The 17,811-nt window shown below is 48.4% G+C and overlaps 2 long non-coding RNA genes across 11 annotated transcripts; one reads left to right on the plus strand and one right to left on the minus strand.

Annotated features, from left to right (window-relative positions):
• The first annotated feature begins 15,439 nt into the window (after positions 1-15,439).
• On the plus strand, positions 15,440-17,343 carry LOC127006095 (uncharacterized). Of its 9 annotated transcripts, none has more exons than XR_007759061.1 (6): positions 15,440-15,577; positions 15,890-15,957; positions 16,025-16,160; positions 16,229-16,296; positions 16,364-16,431; positions 16,500-17,343. It is a non-coding gene; the product is annotated as an uncharacterized LOC127006095 (long non-coding RNA). The 9 variants fall into 9 exon arrangements; XR_007759063.1 differs by having other exon boundaries at positions 16,025-16,092; positions 16,161-16,296; XR_007759058.1 differs by having other exon boundaries at positions 16,025-16,296.
• LOC127006094 (uncharacterized) lies at positions 15,529-16,679 on the minus strand. Of its 2 annotated transcripts, none has more exons than XR_007759057.1 (3): positions 16,532-16,679; positions 16,057-16,328; positions 15,529-15,668 (listed from the first exon to the last, which is right to left on the minus strand). It is a non-coding gene; the product is annotated as an uncharacterized LOC127006094 (long non-coding RNA). The 2 variants fall into 2 exon arrangements; XR_007759056.1 differs by having other exon boundaries at positions 15,546-15,668; positions 15,990-16,328.
• Positions 17,344-17,811: the final 468 nt, after the last annotated feature.

Genomic DNA, 17,811 nt, shown 5'->3' on the forward strand with positions numbered 1-17,811 from the left:
ATTTTTTGTTGTATGATTTTTTGTTCATTCGATTTATTTAGTTTCTTTTAGGCAAGTCTTTTTATGCCTTTTGGGGGGAAGCAAGTATTTTTTTTTCTTTATGCAGGTAATTTTCTCCACCATGTCCTTTAACTCGTATATTCCGGTCTCCTTTCTACGCAAACACCAGGCTGACAAACACTCGCCATGTCAGACGCCCCTTACAGCCCCTTTCATATACACAAACACCCGGCTCACAAACTCTCGAAATGTCAGACACCCCGTACAGCCCCTTCCATATACACAAACACCCGGCTCACAAACTCTCGAAATGTCAGACACCCCGTACAGCCCCTTCCATATACACAAACACCCGGCTCACAAACACTCGCTAAGTCCCATACCCCGTACAGCCCCTTCCATATACACAAACACCCGGCTCACAAACTCTTGCCATGTCCCACACCCTGTACAGCCCCTTCTATATACACAAACACCCGGCTCACAAACTCTCGAAATGTCAGACACCCCGTACAGCCCCTTCCATATACACAAACACCCGGCTCACAAACTCTCGAAATGTCAGACACCCCGTACAGCCCCTTCCATATACACAAACACCCGGCTCACAAACTCTCGAAATGTCAGACACCCCGTACAGCCCCTTCCATATACACAAACACCCGGCTCACAAACTCTCGCCATGTCCCACACCCCGTACAGCCCCTTCCATATACACAAACACCCGGCTCACAAACTCCCGCCATGTCCCACACCCCGTACAGCCCCTTCCATATACACAAACACCCGGCTCACAAACTCCCGCCATGTCCCATACCCCGTACAGCCCCTTCCATATACACAAACACCCGGCTCACAAACTCCCGCCATGTCCCACACCCCGTACAGCCCCTTCCATATACACAAACACCCGGCTCACAAACTCCCGCCATGTCCCACACCCCGTACAGCCCCTTCCATATACACAAACACCCGGCTCACAAACTCCCGCCATGTCCCACACCCCGTACAGCCCCTTCCATATACACAAACACCCGGCTCACAAACTCTCCCCATAGCCTGTTAGTGGTTATAGTTATGCCTTACACCTCGCAATTCCTTCTCCTTTCTACACAAGCACGCGGCTGGCAAACGCTCGCTATGTCCTATACCCCGCCCAACCCCTTCTTTTTATTCAACTCCCGCCGTGTCCTTCAGTCTAACAGCCTCTCCTTTCCATACACACATTCAGCTGACACGCTCTCACCCAGCAGACCGTGAATGCCTACTGGTTGTGCCCTTAACTCTGCACCGTCCCTTCTCCTTTATCCACAAACAGGCAGCTAACACACCCACGCCCCGCAGCCAGTGTGTGTATGTCAACTGGCAGTGTCCTTCACCCTCTATCGTCCCTTCTCCTTTATCCACAAACGGTCAGCTAACACACCCTCACCCCGCAGCCTGTGAGTGTCTGGCCAGTCATATACCGAGGCCTCATTATGCATATTAATAGACTGGTTCGGATGTCCCTTTGTGATGGGGTGAGGAAACAGAGAGGAAGAGAGGGAAGGAGCGGGGAAGGAAGGAGGAATAGGAGTACCGTGGAGAGAGAGAGAGAAAGAGAGAGCTAAAGGAAGAGAGATGAGGAAGGGAAGAAATAAGAGAAAGAGAAAGAGGAGCAGGTGGTGGAAGACGAGAAGTTGAAAGGAGAAAAACGTGTGGAGATAAGAATGAAATGACAGTACGAAGAGAGAGAGAGAGAGAGAGAGAGAGAGAGAGAGAGAGATGACAGGTAGGTATAGGTAGTTTGGTGTGGGACAGAAAGACAGAGACAGATATACAGATAGACAGACAAACAAATGTAAAGACTGAGAGGGTTAGGAATGGCGGATGGAAAGGAGAGAAAAGGTGATGGAATGGAAAGGTTGAGGAGAGAAAGAAACATAAAACTTGAAATTACATCGAAAAAGAAATTTGGCCATTTTGTGTTAAGTAATAAATCCTTAAGTAGCAATAATCTCTCTCTCGAAAAGACAAGACAATATTAGATGCAAGTGACAGACACACACACACACACACACACACACACACACACACATATCCATCCATCTCCCTCTCACTCACACACACGCACTATCTCTCTCTCTCTCTCTCTCTCTCTCTCTCTCTCTCTCTCTCTCTCTCTCTCTCTCTCTCTCTCTCTCTCTCTCTCTCTCTCTATATATATATATATATATATATATATATATATATATATATATATATATATATATATATATATATATATATATATAATATTTATTTATTCATTTATTTATTTATACCCATCTATCGGTCTATCTATCTATCTATCTATCATTCAATATATGTATGCCTGCTGCACAAGCATTACAGTAAATTGAAACATGATCTATGAGTAATAAAACAATAGGGAAATGAAAATGACAAGTTCGAAATGGCTGTTAGTCGAACACGAAGCGTCTGACTGTGACCACCAAATAAGTTCACAGCGCCAATGCTTTGCTGTGGAGACCTCCTCCACCTCAACCTCCGCCTCCGCCTCCTCCTTCTCCTTGCCGTCATCAGTATGATAATTTTCCTCATCATTATCATAATTTCCATCATTTTCATCATCACAGTAGTTCCTGAAACGCAATCTAAATGAGAAATTGCTCTTTCCACTAACGCTGAAGAGGAAGAGGAGGAGGAGGAGGAGGAGGAGGAGGAGGAGGAGGAGGAAACAGGAAAGCATGAAAAGGCGAGCAACAGAAAGCCAACTGAATTATTATGAGGCTGCCCGCTCCAGGGAATTGATCTGCTCGACAAGCAATTAGTGCCTGTGGAGCAGACGGAAGCACTTCGGTACGCACGTTCAGTTAACTCTTGACTGACACAAGGAGGAAGGAGGAAGTAATTGGAATATAAGATTGAAAAGGGTAAAAATTGTGATCTCGTCATATTACTTCGATGTGTGTGTGTGTGTGTGTGTGTGTGTGTGTGTGTGTGTGTGTGTGTGTCTTACGAGATAAAAGAAATTGAGCAATCACACAAAATATTCAAATAAACAATCAAATATCTCATACACTTTATCACCGTCATCATACACGACAAACAAATCTCTCTCTCTCTCTCTCTCTCTCTCTCTCTCTCTCTCTCTCTCTCTCTCTCTCTCTCTCTCTCTCTCGTTCGCTCGTTCGCTCGGTCGCTCGCTCGCTGGCTGGCTGGCTGGCTGGCTGTGTCTCGCTCTCTCTCACTCGGTCTCTCTCTCTCTCTCTCTCTCTCTCTCTCTCTCTCTCTTTCTCAGATCTCCGCCAGAGGGCTTTGCCCAGGACTCCAGTAGGACCCAGAGAGCTTGTACGTTACGTTGTTGGATGTAGGGCCACTGCGCATGCGCAGTAAGGGTAGTGTGACGTCACGTCGTCATGGCAACGCTGTCCTACCCACGCCCCACCATGCCCTGCGACGTTGACCCAGCTAGAATGACGACGACGAGAGTATGGTCCATACCATCAGGCTGCGTCCGACACCAGTACCGACTCACTGAACCCCCAGCCCTCAAGACTCTGAAGGTCAACCATCCCCTTCTGACACGCGCGAGGCGGCTACTCCCTCCGCCAAGGGCCCGCCACACCCATCCTGTCCAACCAGCGTAGGCAACCCGTCGGTGGAAACGAAACTACGGTGGTTGTCAGAACTCAACAAAGTCTTCCAGTTAGATCGTTGTCTGGCTGAGGTGAAAATGTCTGCTGTGACGTCGCGCTTCGTCTACATCTCAAGGAAGCGCGAGGACATCATAGGGCGAGTCGTGGCTGGAGAGTTTCTGTCCAAAGCTTGACATGCAGGACTGGTATCCGGTTGAGTCGCACCATCGCTGGCCAAGGAACTGATCGGAGTCCATTCTACTCGACGATTCCATGTAAATGGGGAGCCCATCAACCGTATCGTGGCCACCTGAGTCTGCCTTCCCTCCTCCGTCCTCCGTTGAGTTCAGTTTTTACCCTTCCTTCCTGCCTGTGAGCTTCGCAGACTGGAAAATGATAAACCAACGTGTTACAGATGCTGGGGATTGGCCATATCTCCTGCTACTGCTCTTCATCCAAGAAATGTGCTTGATACGCGCACCTGCCCTCACAGTGCCCCTCCGCCGCCACTCTCTTCTGCGTCATCAGCCACCAATGAGTCACCCATGCAGTCCGCGCCCGACACCGCTCACTGGGAATGTCCTCGGTGCCATGAAAAGGGGGTGAATGTAGCGCCGAGTCAGCCCTGCCTCCGCTCCCGCCACCGTTGGCTGCTGCTACAAGCGCCTCAGCCTCGACCGCACACCATGCCCAAGTTGCTGCCCTTCGTGACGCCGTGTCCTCCTTGCATCGAAAGTTAACAGCGTAACAGCGCGGATTGATTCCCTCGAGTCTCGACTGGATGAACTGGCAACTAAATTCACCGCCGCAGAAGCCAAGCTCGACACACTTGTTGATGCCCACACGAGCCTGATCGCCAACGTCACCTCCCTCACCGAGAGGGTCGGCACACTCGTTGATACCGTAGAGAATGAGAAGGCGCAGCCTCCTCCTCCTTCACGTGGAGCACAGCGCTCTGCGGCACGCCTGACCACCCCCACCATACATGGTTCCCGACATCCTAAGAGTAGACCTCAATAGAACAATGGATCTCGAAATCATCTCTTGGAATGCGCGTGGCATCAGGAACGTCGCAAGGCTCGCTACTCTGAAGGGCTATGTATACCAACATCATCCATCGGTCATCTTTATTCAGGAAGCGTTTGTTGGTCCTCTGCTGGGTGATAGAAATGCTCCCCCGCTTACTGGTTACGTGCCCTATGTCCACCCGGTAAGGAATGGACTCATCAGCTACGTTCACGCTTCTGTCACTCATAAACTCATACGAACATCAGCGGGTGCGGACATGACATACCAACTTCTGGAAATAACTTTGGGAGTGGCAAGCTTCGCCTGTGTAATGTGTACTCCGACCCAGGAATTATACTATTGGATGACCCTCCATCGCCTCACGGCATGATATACATGGGCGACTTTAATGCCCGTCACCCTGACCTTGGTGACGCCTCCCCAGTCCCGAATCGAAATGGGCCCCGCCTTCTCAACTACATCAGAAGACACCGACTCAGCCGCTGGGACACTGGCGGGGCCACCCACTCACACGGGGGAACCTTGGATTACATCATCACATCCGGTCTTGTGGCGTCCCATGTCAAGTGTTCATCTGTCCCTGTGCTTTTCTCAGACCATGTTGCCCTCAGATTTCACTATTCACTGCCGTCCACACTACCTGTCCCACACACTCGTACCCGCGTCACCATTCCCCCTAAATACTGCCCCACTTACATATCTTACGTGACCGCCCTGCTTCCTACCTTCAACTTTGCCTCCCCTGATGAACTCTACTCTTCCCTTGTACGGTCAACGCATGACTTCTCCAGCCAGTATGTCACCAGACATTAAAAGCCGCCCCCGAGTTGCCACCAAGACGTTCAATGATCAATTACTTCAGGCTGAACAGAAGGCAGTGCAGGATGGCCTTGCCTTTCAAAGACACCCAACTCCCGACCATCTTTATCAGTACCAGCGCTCCAGAGACGACTTTGTGGCCTTACAACAGTGTGTTCAGCGAGATTCATGGCAGTCACTCACCAGCAGCTTAAATCACCTCACTAGCGTGGGTTCCATGTGGCACCTCATCAATAAGCTCGTCAAGAAGAAAGCCCCCACTGCTCTCCACCACTCCCCAGCTGAGTATGCTCGGTCCCTTAATGAAGTTTGGTCCGAACAGTCAAGAACCACCAGCCTCCCTGCGCCTGTTCGGGACGCTCACTGGAGCCTGCCTTCGTTCCCTACGCCTGATGGATGCACTGTTGCGCACAGATGAAGATGATGATGTTCCAATCACCGCCGATGAGCTCCGGCGTGCCCTCCTGAAAGGCAAGTCAACAGCCCCGGGGGAGGATGGCATCACATACGCTGTTCTGCGTCTTCTCCAGCAGGTCCCTGGCAACCCTCTTCTTCGCCTCTACAATCTCTGCTTTCTTAGAGGACACGTGCCTCCAGCGTGGACTTCCAGTATCATTGTACCCATCCCCAAGCCTGGCACTGACAAGTTCCGTCCTATCTCACTGACGTCGTGCTTCAGCAAGGTGCTTGAGCGTATCTTCCTCGCCCGTCTAATGCACCGTCTCCAGCCCAACCTCTCTAACAGACTCTATGGTTTCCTGCCGCAGAGAGGGACTCACCACTGCCTCCTAGAGCTTTACTCCCGCCTCTCCTCCACCAGTGTTGTTGCATTCCTGGATCTGAAGAGTGCATTTGATATTGCAAACCGAGAAATCATCCTTGATCAACTTGTTGACTTTGGCGTGAAAGGACGTTTGCTGAAGTGGATCCGAGGGTACCTCTGCACCAGAACTGCTCGAGTCCTTTTCAAAGGAGAGTGCAGCACACCTTGCGGCTACGAATTGGGCACTCCCCAAGGAGGTGTTCTCAGTCCATTTTTGTTTAATGTTCTTATGCACCGCGTCCTCTCTCTGCTGCCTAACATCCCGGGAACTACAGTGACCTGTTATGCCGATGACTTTTGCATTCACTCATCCTCTCCACAAGATCTCCAGCTCCTCCTTAACAGTTTCAATGATGCATCTACTACATGTGGACTTGTCATATCTCCAGAAAAGAGCAGAATCTTCTCATATCGTATCCCAAGAGCACTTCCAGATTTTACATTGGGAGGTAGAGTTGTCCCTCGCTGCACGCAGTACCTCTACCTGGGGGCACCTGTTAGGATAACCCCAGCCATACCTGCGCGGCAACGCATCCACCCCATCGTTCAAGACCTCCTGGACAAGCTGCAGCAGCGCTTCGCTCCCGTTAAATGGCTTGCTAACAATGCCACTGGAATCTCCATTCATATAGCCAAGACCATCTACACACTGTTCCTGCGCTCTGTTGTTGACTACCTTTCTCCTGCGTTATGTCAGCTTCCACCATCATCACTTGAGCCACTTGAAAGATTCCAAAACAGGGTCATGAGATTTATTCTCGGTTGCTCAGTCTCTACCAGGGTTGTCAACATGCAGTCTGAGCTCAACCTGACACCCCTTGTGGACCGAATCTACACTAATGCCACCTACTTCACCGTAAAGTGTCTGCGCTTTCCCCACCTTGCACCTCACTACTCCAACGTCATCAGAGAAGCATTGGTCCCGAACGCACCAGGACACCTGATTCGACCGGGTGGCCGCAACCTCATCAAGAGGGTGTGTGCCACGCTAATCAGGCTCAACATTAATGTTCCTGCTGCAGACGTCGGCCCAACTCTCCCGCCTTGGCGTGTGCCTCTACCAGTTGTCTCCTACACTCCTGCCTCAAAAGCTGATTTTCCGGCCCTGCAGAAACAATTGGCCCTGGAGACGATCGCCAGTGTGGCCAATACTGTTCCTTCTGCTCCTCATCTCTACGTTGACGGATCCGTGCAGCCAGATGGGAGTGCAGCGTGTGCCGTGTTCTCTCCCACCATTGGCCCGCCAGGAGGTGGCAGGTGGGCCGGCCGCAGACTCGCCAATGCGTCTAGTTCTACCTATTGTGAGCTTAATGGCCTCCTGGATGCCGTGACTCTTCTTATTCAGGAAAGACTGAATGGTGTGATTGCCTGCGACTCCAAGTCGGCGCTTCATGCGCTCTCCTCTCCGCGACCCGTGTGCCTCAGTGTAGTGAATAGGATACTTTATCAGTTAGCCATGGCCCGCGATTATTCTCTTGTGATAGTTTTTGTGTGGATACCCTCTCATGTTGGACAAATGAAACTGCAGACAGCCTGGCAAAGGCTGCTTGTGCCTTACGCGATCCTAATGTGCCTGCCCCACTCTCTCTTCAATGCTATAGACGTGTATTGAACACTGCTTCACAGGCCTTAGTAGTGGAACGAAGAAACGCTGAACGAGGTGACAGTGTTTCTATACGACACTTTGAAAATTTTGTCAACTGTCCCCACAAGTACCGTCGCCTCGGCCTCATGGTGCGACGCCATAATGTAGTGAGTGCCAGACTGAGGCTGGGGTACCGACCGTTGTGGCAGGTGTCACAGGCGGTGGATGTGCCCCACCACTCCTCGTGCAGACTATGTGACCTTCCGGCAGCCAACACCATCAGCCACTACTGCTTAGATTGTACAGTTGTTCGACACCTGATGCCGCGGGGCCAAGATTTGATTGCTATTTGTAAATATTTGTTAAAAGATGACAATTTGGACGAGATTCTTGTGCAATATCCTCACTTTGGTGGGTACTGAAGGACTTTGTTTTTATGTTTTTGTGTGTGTGGGGGTATGTGTGTGTGAGTGTGTGTGTGTGTGTGTGTGTGTGTGTGTGTGTGTGTGTGTGTGTGTGTGTGTGTGTGTGCTACCTATTGGATATCTTATTTCCAATGTAACTTTCACATCTATATTTTGTCCATTTACCAATAATCTTGTGTCCTGCCTCCAAATTACTGTATACCACAACTTTTGTATACTTGTTTGACGCTCACGGCGTAATAAATTAATCAAATCTCAAATCTCTCTCTCTCTCTCTCTCTCTCTCTCTCCCCCCCCCCCGACCTGTCTCTTGCCTCCCTGATGAGCTTAACAAATCATAAGCCTCTTCAACCACCACCACCACCACCATCACCATTACCAACGAACCCTAAGAATGATGAAAAGACGAGTAAAGGAGAGGGTCCCTGGGAGTATGAAGTCACTGTGAGGTAAATCTCGGATACAAGACACGGCAAGGAACTCCAGAAAATTGCTGTTCAGAGTGAAAATAGGTAGTTGGTTCATGGACACAGTGTACCCAACGTTGCCAGATTGTCGTACTCAGCCTCTTATATTTCCCGACTTCCTGCCCCAAAACTGTCTTCTGGGCTCCAATAACGAAACTGATTCATAGTTATCGTTAAAAGAGTTAGATCCTGATGTTTCTTGGCAATAGTTAGGCGTCAGAAATCGGTAAGTACTATGATCTGAGTACGATAATCTGACAACGGTGAGTGTACCCCAAGACGAGAAAGGCTGTTCAGGACATTCGCGGGCCTTTTTTTATTATTATTTCCTTTTTTTATGCCCTTGAGCTGTCTCCTTTGTTGTAAAAAAAAATTCTACAGGTTCTATGAGATGTAGGAAGCAGTTATAAAGTCCGATAAAGATATGTGACTAAAGATGATAATGTAGGTACGTGTTTGAAATCTTCAGAACGAGTGAGTGAGCGAGTATTGCCCAAGACTAGAAACCTGTTCAGGACATTCTACAAGTTCTATAAGGTGTAGTAAGCGGTTATAAAGTCCGATAAAGATATGTGACTAAAGATCATAATATAGGTACGCGTTTAAAGTGTTCAGAACGAGTGAGTGAGCGAGTATTGCCCAAGACTAGAAACCTGTTCAGGACATTCTACAAGTTCTATAAGGTGTAGTAAGCGGTTATAAAGTCCGATAAAGATATATGACTAAAGATCATAATGTAGGTACGCGTTTAAAGTGTTCAGAACGAGTGAGTGAATGAGTATTGCCTAATGATACGTACTGAAACCCTGATAGAGTAAGGCCACGCTCAATGGTGACAAAAGTGATGAAAGAAAATTAAAACCGTGCAGAGTGGGAAAAGAACGAATGATATGTCTGATTTAAACACGATGCATTATGATATGAACTAGATAACGAGGAAACAGATCGGACAGGACAACAAATTACGCCAAAATCATAAAATGTGGACAGCAACGTGAACAGCCCCCGCTCCCTTCCCTTGCGTCCCTTCCCCTTGCCTCCCATGCCCCCTCTTCCTTCTTCCCTTCCGTTCCCCTATTCCCTCCAGCTTCCCTTCCCTTCCCTATCCCTTCCTCCCACTTCGCTTCCCCTGCCTCCTCTTCTCCCTTCCTTTGCTTCCCCTGCACTCTTATTACTTCCCTTGCCCCCAATGCCTCCTCTTCCTTCTTCCCTCCCGTCCCCTATTCCCTCTGACTTCCCTTACCTTCCCTACCCCTTCCTCCCGCTTCGCTTCCCCTGCCTCCTCTGCTCCCTTCCCTTGCTTCCCTTGCCTCCCCTGCCACTCATTTTACTTTCCTTGCCTCCCATGCCCCCTCTTCCTTCTTCCCTCCCGTCCCCTACTCCCTCCGGCTTCCCTTACCTCCCCTACCCCTTCCTCCCGCTTCGCTTCCCCTGCCTCTTCTGCTCTCTCCTCCTGCTGTCGAAACTATGAGTGTGTGATCCTTGAACGGCAACGCATGATAGAAAAATAATGAAGCTGAACCGATAGTATAAAAATCAGAATCAAATAATATAGAACAACCAAGTACGGCGAAAGGAGAAGGCCTGTAGATAGTGAGTTTGTGACCTTTAAAAACAAACACGATCCTTTCCACATCACCAAACACAACACAGCACAGCACAACACATTATACCACACATAAAACAGCATAACGCAACACGATACATCATCACAACACAACACAAGAGAGCAAAACCACTGTGCAATACTTCTTTTCAGCGCGAGTGTGACCCTTTGGCCGTCAACACAATACAACACAACATATTACGAAAGATTATAACGCATTACAACACAACACAACATAGCACATTACAACACAGCAGCTCACAACCCAACACAGCCCAACACAACACATTACAACACGGCACAACACAACACAGCACAATACAAAACATTACAACACAGCAGCTCACAACACAACACAGCCCAACACAACACATTACAACACAGCACAGCACAACACAACACAGCACAATACAAAACATTACAACACACAACAACACAAGGCAACGCAACCCAGCACCTCGAGGGAAATACTTACCACTCCTTGTTACCGTCTTTTTCTTCAGGACAAACTTGCACATTCAGGAATTTCTGGTCCGTCGAGGAAAACTTTCGTGATTTTGTATCGGATATCCCAAGGCGACCTCATTATGCGTCCCCCCTCCTCCTCCTCCTCCTCCTCCTTCTCTTCCACTCCATCTTCTTCCATGTTTCCCCTCTTCTTAATACGTATTCTTTCTCTCCTCCTCCTTCACCTACTTTAACTCTTTTTCCTTCTCTTTCCCTACTCCTTCCCCTCCATTACATCTTCCTTCTTTCGTTTCTTCCTCTCTCTTACTCCTACTCTTCTTAGTTTCTTTTCTTGTTCGTCTCTATCTCTGTCTTTATCCCTTTTCTCCTCTTCCATGACTCTTTCTCTTCTTCGGTTTGAGAGAGAGAGAGAGAGAGAGAGAGAGAGAGAGAGAGAGAGAGAGAGAGAGAGAGAGAGAGAGAGAGAGAGAGAGAGAGAGAGAGAACTAATTTTATCTCCTCTGGTCTGATCCGTAGCAATATGAAATTTTATGCCAAATCCGATAAAACTACGAGCTACAAAAAATGTGAGTGTGTGTGTGTGTGTGTGTGTGTGTGTGTGTGTGTGTGTGTGTGTGTGTGTGTGTCGATCCTGATAGCGAGAAGGCAGTATTTTGTTGCATTAATAATCTCCAATATGTATTTTGTAATGCACACACACACACACACACACACACACACACACACACACACACACACACACACACACACACGGTTGCCATGACGACCATTTGGATGACGAGATGCAATGTTCATTCTTACTAAATGCCCGACTTGTCTGCCCCCTGCCAACCCTACCCCCCTGCCCCCTTGCCTTCCCTGACCCCTCCTCTTGCTTCCCTTGCCTTCCCTGACCCCTCCTCTTGCTTCCCTTGCCTTCCATTCCCCCTCTTCCTTCTTTCCTCCTCTCCCCTATTCCATCCTGCTTCCCTTACCTTCCCTACCCTTTCCTCCTACCTCGCTTCCCCTCCCTCCTCTGCTCCCTCCTCTTGCTTCCCTTGCCTCCCCTGCTTCCTCCTCTTAATTCGCTTGCCTACGCTGCTCCCTCTTTTTTTTATTCCTACGTGTTGCCTATGCTCTTGCCGGTATGCTCTTTTGAGCGGCCCAGTGGACGCCCCCAGACCATTAGTGGCGCAGGCGAATTTTTCCGTAATCCCCTAACCCACCCTCTGTCCCAAACCTTATGTGCCGCAACCCCCAACCTCTCTATCGAACCTTCATCCCAGTCACCCCAACCCTCCAGACTCTCACCCCATTCACAGCAACCGCCACCCTAAACCCCCAATCAACCCCCTTCTATCCTAAACCTTATGTACCTCAACCTCCAACCTCTCTATCGAACCTTCATCCCAAGCCCCCAGACACCCCAACCCTCCAGACTCTCACCCTACTCATACCAACCTGCACCCCAACCCCACAATCAACCCCTTCTATCCTAAATCTTATGTACCTTAACCCCCAACCTCTCCACCGGTTCCCCGAGCCTCTACCAGCACCCAAACCCCAAACCTCCATCCAAATTCTCACCCCACTCATAGCAACCTCCACCCCAACCCCCCAAGCAACCCCCTTCTATCCTGAACCTTATGTCCCTCAACCCCCAACCTCTCCACTTATTCCCCAAGCCTCGACCCCAACCACTCACCTAGCACCCCAACCGCAACCTCCATCCAAACTTTCACCCCACTCATAGCAACCTGCACCCCAACCCCCCAAGCAACCCCCTTCTATCCTGAACCTTATGTACCTCAACCCCCAACCTCTCCACCGACTCCCCAAGCCTCGACCCCAACCTCTCATTCGAAACCCCAATCTCAACCTCCATTCAAACTCTCACCCCACTCAGCAACCTCCACCCAATCAACCCCCTTCTCTCCTAAATCTTATGTACTTCAACTCCTAACCTCTCTACCGAATCTTCACCCAGAACCCCAAGGCCTCCACCCCAACCTTCCTTAACCCTCATGAAAACCCTCACCCTGCTCAAGCTACCATCACCCCAGCCTCCCCATTCAACCCCCTTCTATCCGAACATCTACCCCAACCCACAACCTCTCTGCCAAACCTTCACCCAGAACCCAGAAGCCTCCACCCCAACCACTAAACCAAAACCCCAACCCTTAACCTCCATCCATTCAACCCACTCTACCTCTAAACCCCCACTTACAAGCCCCAACCTCTACCCCAATCCTAAACCTCACTAAAACTCCAAACCACAACACTAAACCCCAACTCCAGCCCTCAACTCCTACTCCAAGCATCAACCTCCACATCAATCCACAACCTGCACCCAAAAACCCCATCCTCGAACTTTCAACCCTAGTTCACAACTTCTAACAAAACCCCAGACCTTCAACCCCAACCTCAAACCTCCTTCCAATCTCCACAACCAGTCCCAAATTTTCACTCCAACCCACACCCCCATTTCCACCATCAACCCCGTAGCCCTACCACCCCAGCTCCCACCCATTCCAGTTCCTCAGTCACCCTGCAACCCCCTAACTAAAACCCCTCCACCCGTTCCCTATCCCTTACACTCCTTCATCACCCAGAACATCTCTAAACCTCACTCTTTCACCTCTTCAACCACTCCTACCCAACTCCCCAACCTCACTACCCCCCTGTAACCTCCATCCCAACCCCACCTCCCTTAACTCCCACTGTTCGACCCCCCCTCTCATCTCTCGAAATAGAATAATTCTTGAGTATAACTCTTAGGTGACACCACTGTTCATTTCGCCAAGTGCACACCAGGGGTGAATTAGTATTTTGGTACCCAGAAGAAAAGTATTTTGTATTTGTATCTATATTTCGAGTCAAAACCATTTGAGGAGGATAAATACTCTTAAGGAAATAGAAAAATAAATAAAGTTAAGCCGCGTTAAGGCGGAGGAGGAAACAGATGAAGGTTGATGGCGAAGGAGAAAAGGATTAACGTCAGATCACGGGGAAAGCGGAGTAAGGAGAACATTAAGGTTGAAGGCGGAGGAGGAAAAAAAATTAAGGGTGGGGAGTAAGGAGGAAATTAACCTCAGGTCACATGGAGGAGGAGTAGGAGAGGATTTAGGGAGTTACTGAGGGATGGGTGGCTCGGAAGAAGGATCCGCCCGCAAAAATGTGTGACGTCACGGAAATGGGAGGCATAGGGGATGAGATGTGAGTGAAGACGACGATAGAGACAGTAAACCGATCTACTGCTTTAACTTGGCATATGCACTACAGTCACCTATCAAAAAGAGGTTGCATCCATTTCTTGAGCGGACTGATGTCATTGCCGCAGCTGTCATGGGCCCCAGGTTTAAGCTGGCATGGATGCCATGTAAGAAAATGCAAAAGGAAAAGGTTTCCAAGATTGTGGACCTAATTACTTCCGAGTCAACTCAGTCGACCTTGAAGAAGAAAACATTTCAGGAGAGTGAGCCTTTCGTCTTTTCGGCTGGCATGAGTGCAACACGACCTCGTCTTTTTGCCTACATGCCTCCAGCTGGGCAAATGATGGCAAGTGCATCAACAAATGACACTACAGTGGTGAAGGCAGAACTTGAAACGTACCTAGAAGAAGGTGTTTTGCCTTTTGATGTCAATCCACTGAGGTACTGGCGTGATGCAAAAAGCTTAAAAAATTTGAAGCACTTTGCCAAGAATATTCTAGGGTGCTGCTCAACAACATGGACGCCCCGGGAAGCATGTCACATCCACGAACATAAAAAAAAGTCCCCGCAGAGAAATTAAACAGCTGTCGTGATGATAACAGAAAAAGAGCAAAGGGCGGGAGGCGAGGGGGATGAAAGGGATGGAGGGAGATGAAGGGGAGGGAGAATGGAAAGGAAAGGGGGCTGATGAAGAAGTTTGAAAGAAATATATGTATAGAGAGCAAGGATGAAAGAAAGGGAGAAATAGAATGAAATAAAGAAGAGAAAAATAGAGGAACAGACGACTAAAGAGAAGTGGCAGCCCAATACAAATGTTAGGAAACTTTAGTGGGCCGTCCTCGTGAGTCAACACGCTCACTGGTGTTCTCCCTCAGCAGGTGTGTGAATGCAATGTACCTGAAAGACGTTAATTGGTGAACCAATTCTTACTATGTAAAATCAATCAATCAGTCAATCAGAGAAAGAAAATATAATTAAAAAGAAAAATTGGAAGTAAGAAAGAAAAGGGAAAAGGATGCTGCGCCGGAAGCCGCGGCGAGGATTCCTGATGATGCTTGTGCGCGTCCCCGAGGCCCATCGGTCCTTCATCCAAGAACCGATAAACGCGGTGACCGGCGCCTTCACGGCATTTATGATTAATTTTATAATCCAGTCTGGTAGTTTTAAGAAGCGAGTTCTTGCATCCGCCCTATTCGAATCGGCGGGGCGGTGGAGCGCCAGCGAGCCCAAGGTCTCGCAGGCGAGCATGGTAGGACTGGAGGGCTCCCGGCAGGGCGCCTTGGCGTCCATCGGGACCCCGACGGAGGTGCCGGAGATCTTTCGGCTACAACGCCGGGCAGGTGGGGCTCGTTAGCCGTGGTAGGCAATCTGCCTAGGAGAGCAAACTCCGAACAACAAACCCGGGCAGGTGAGGTTCGTTAGCCGTGGTAGGCAATTCACCTAGGAGAGCAAACTCCGAACAATAAACCCGGGCAGGTTGGGCTCGTGAGCCGTCATAGGTAATACACCTAGGAGAGCAAACTCCGAACAATAAACCCGGGCAGGTGGAGGTCGTTAGCGAAAGCAGTTCATCTAGGAGAGCAAACTCCGATTACAAAACCGGGCAGGTGGAGGTCGTTAGCGTGAGCAGTTCACCTGGAGAGCAAACTGATTACAAACCCGGGCAGGTGGAGGTCGTTAGCGAAAGCAATTCATCTATGAGAGCAAACTCCGATTACAAACCCGGGCAGGTGGTGGTCGTTAGCGAAAGCAGTTCACCTGGAGAGCAACCCGATTACAAACCCGGGCAGGTGAGGTTCGTTAGCCGTGGTAGGCAATTCACCCAGGAGAGCAAACTGAACAATAAACCCGGGCAGGTTGGGCTCGTGAGCCGTCATAGGTAATACACCTAGGAGAGCAAACTCCGAACAATAAACCCGGGCAGGTTGGGCTCGTGAGCCGTCATAGGTAATACACCTAGGAGAGCAAACTCCGATTACAAACCCGGGCAGGTTGGGCTCGTGAGCCGTCATAGGTAATACACCTAGGAGAGCAAACTCCGAACAATAAACCCGGGCAGGTTGGGCTCGTGAGCCGTCATAGGTAATACACCTAGGAGAGCAAACTCCGATCATAAAACCCGGGCAGGTGGAGCTCGTCAGCCATGGTAGGCAGTCTGCCTAGGAGAGCAAACTCCGAACAATAAACCCGGGCAGGTGGAGCTCGTCAGCCGTGGTAGGCAGTCTGCCTAGGAGAGCAAACTCCGAACAATAAACCCGGGCAGGTGGAGCTCGTCAGCCGTGGTAGGCAGTCTGCCTAGGAGAGCAAACTCGAACAATAAACCCGGGCAGGTGGAGCTCGTCAGCCGTGGTAGGCAGTCTGCCTAGGAGAGCAAACTCCGAACAATAAACCCGGGCAGGTGGAGCTCGTCAGCCGTGGTAGGCAGTCTGCCTAGGAGAGCAAACTCCGAACAATAAACCGGGGCAGGTGGAGCTCGTCAGCCGTGGTAGGCAGTCTACCTAGGAGAGCAAACTCCGAACAATAAACCGGGACTTGTGGTGCTCGTTAGATGTCGTAGACAATCCACGTGATGGGAACACCAAAGAAAAGGAAAATAAAAAGGAACACCAGAAAAAGGAAAATATGGTAACAAAACATCAAGAAAAGAAAAAACACAGATCATCCACCTTTAGGCCCTAACATCACCAAAATTATGGCTGAGTCTTTTCTGGGGAGAAAGAGGCTCATCCAGACCAAAGAACATCAAAAAGGGATGATATAGAAAGGAACACCAAAAAAATGGTAAAAAGAGAAAAAAACATCGAAAAAGAAAAGTAACAACAATAACAGAACAACGTCAAGAAAAGTAACATACAAAGAAACATCATCCACCATTCGGCCCCAAACTAACATCACCAAAATTATGGGTGGGTCTTTTCTGGGGAGAAAAAGGCTCACCCAGACCAAAGAACATCAAAGAGGGATGATATAGAAAAGAACATAAAAAAATAGGGGAAAAAAGAGCAAAAAACATCGCAAAAGAAAAGTAACAGCAATAACAGAACAACATCAAGAAAAGTAACATACAAAGAAACATCATCCACCATTCGGCCCCAAACTAACATCACCAAAATTATGGGTGAGTCTCTTCTGGGAGGAAAGCGGCTCACCCAGACCAATGAACATCAACAAGAGGATGATATGAAATAAAAGAACATCAAAAAAGAAAAACAACAGCAAGAAAACAAAGAAAAAGATAAAGAAAAGGAAAAAGAAACAAAAAGAAAAAGAAAAACACCAAAATAAAATAAAACAAAAACAAAAAAATAATCCAAATAAATAAAATAAATAAACAAATACAGAATACAGTAAAACTAACGAACTAACTAACTTATTCAAACTGTCTAACTATTAAACTACCTATCTAACTACCTATCTAACTAAGGGTACTATACAAGGGTACTATTGGACTACCTATTAACTAACTATCAAATCATCTAACGATCGAACATGTATTTGTCTGACTCTATCTATTTATCTGCATGGCTATCTATCATTATGTTTGTCTATCCATCATTTTTTTTCTTTTTTCAGTTAAGGAAGCAGCTCAAGGGCAAAAGTAGATAAATATATAAATAAAAAAATCCGCATAAATAAAAATAAGTTCTATCTCTATATCTTTTATTTGTTTATTTGTTTATCTTATTTGTTCATCTTATTTATTTGTTTACTTATCTAGTCCGTCATCAGTCATGGTCAGTTCTACCTACACGTTTTCCTGCCACAATTTTTGTGTAGT

This window comes from Eriocheir sinensis, chromosome 32 (genome assembly GCF_024679095.1).
Source record: "Eriocheir sinensis breed Jianghai 21 chromosome 32, ASM2467909v1, whole genome shotgun sequence".
Taxonomy (NCBI): domain Eukaryota; kingdom Metazoa; phylum Arthropoda; class Malacostraca; order Decapoda; family Varunidae; genus Eriocheir; species Eriocheir sinensis.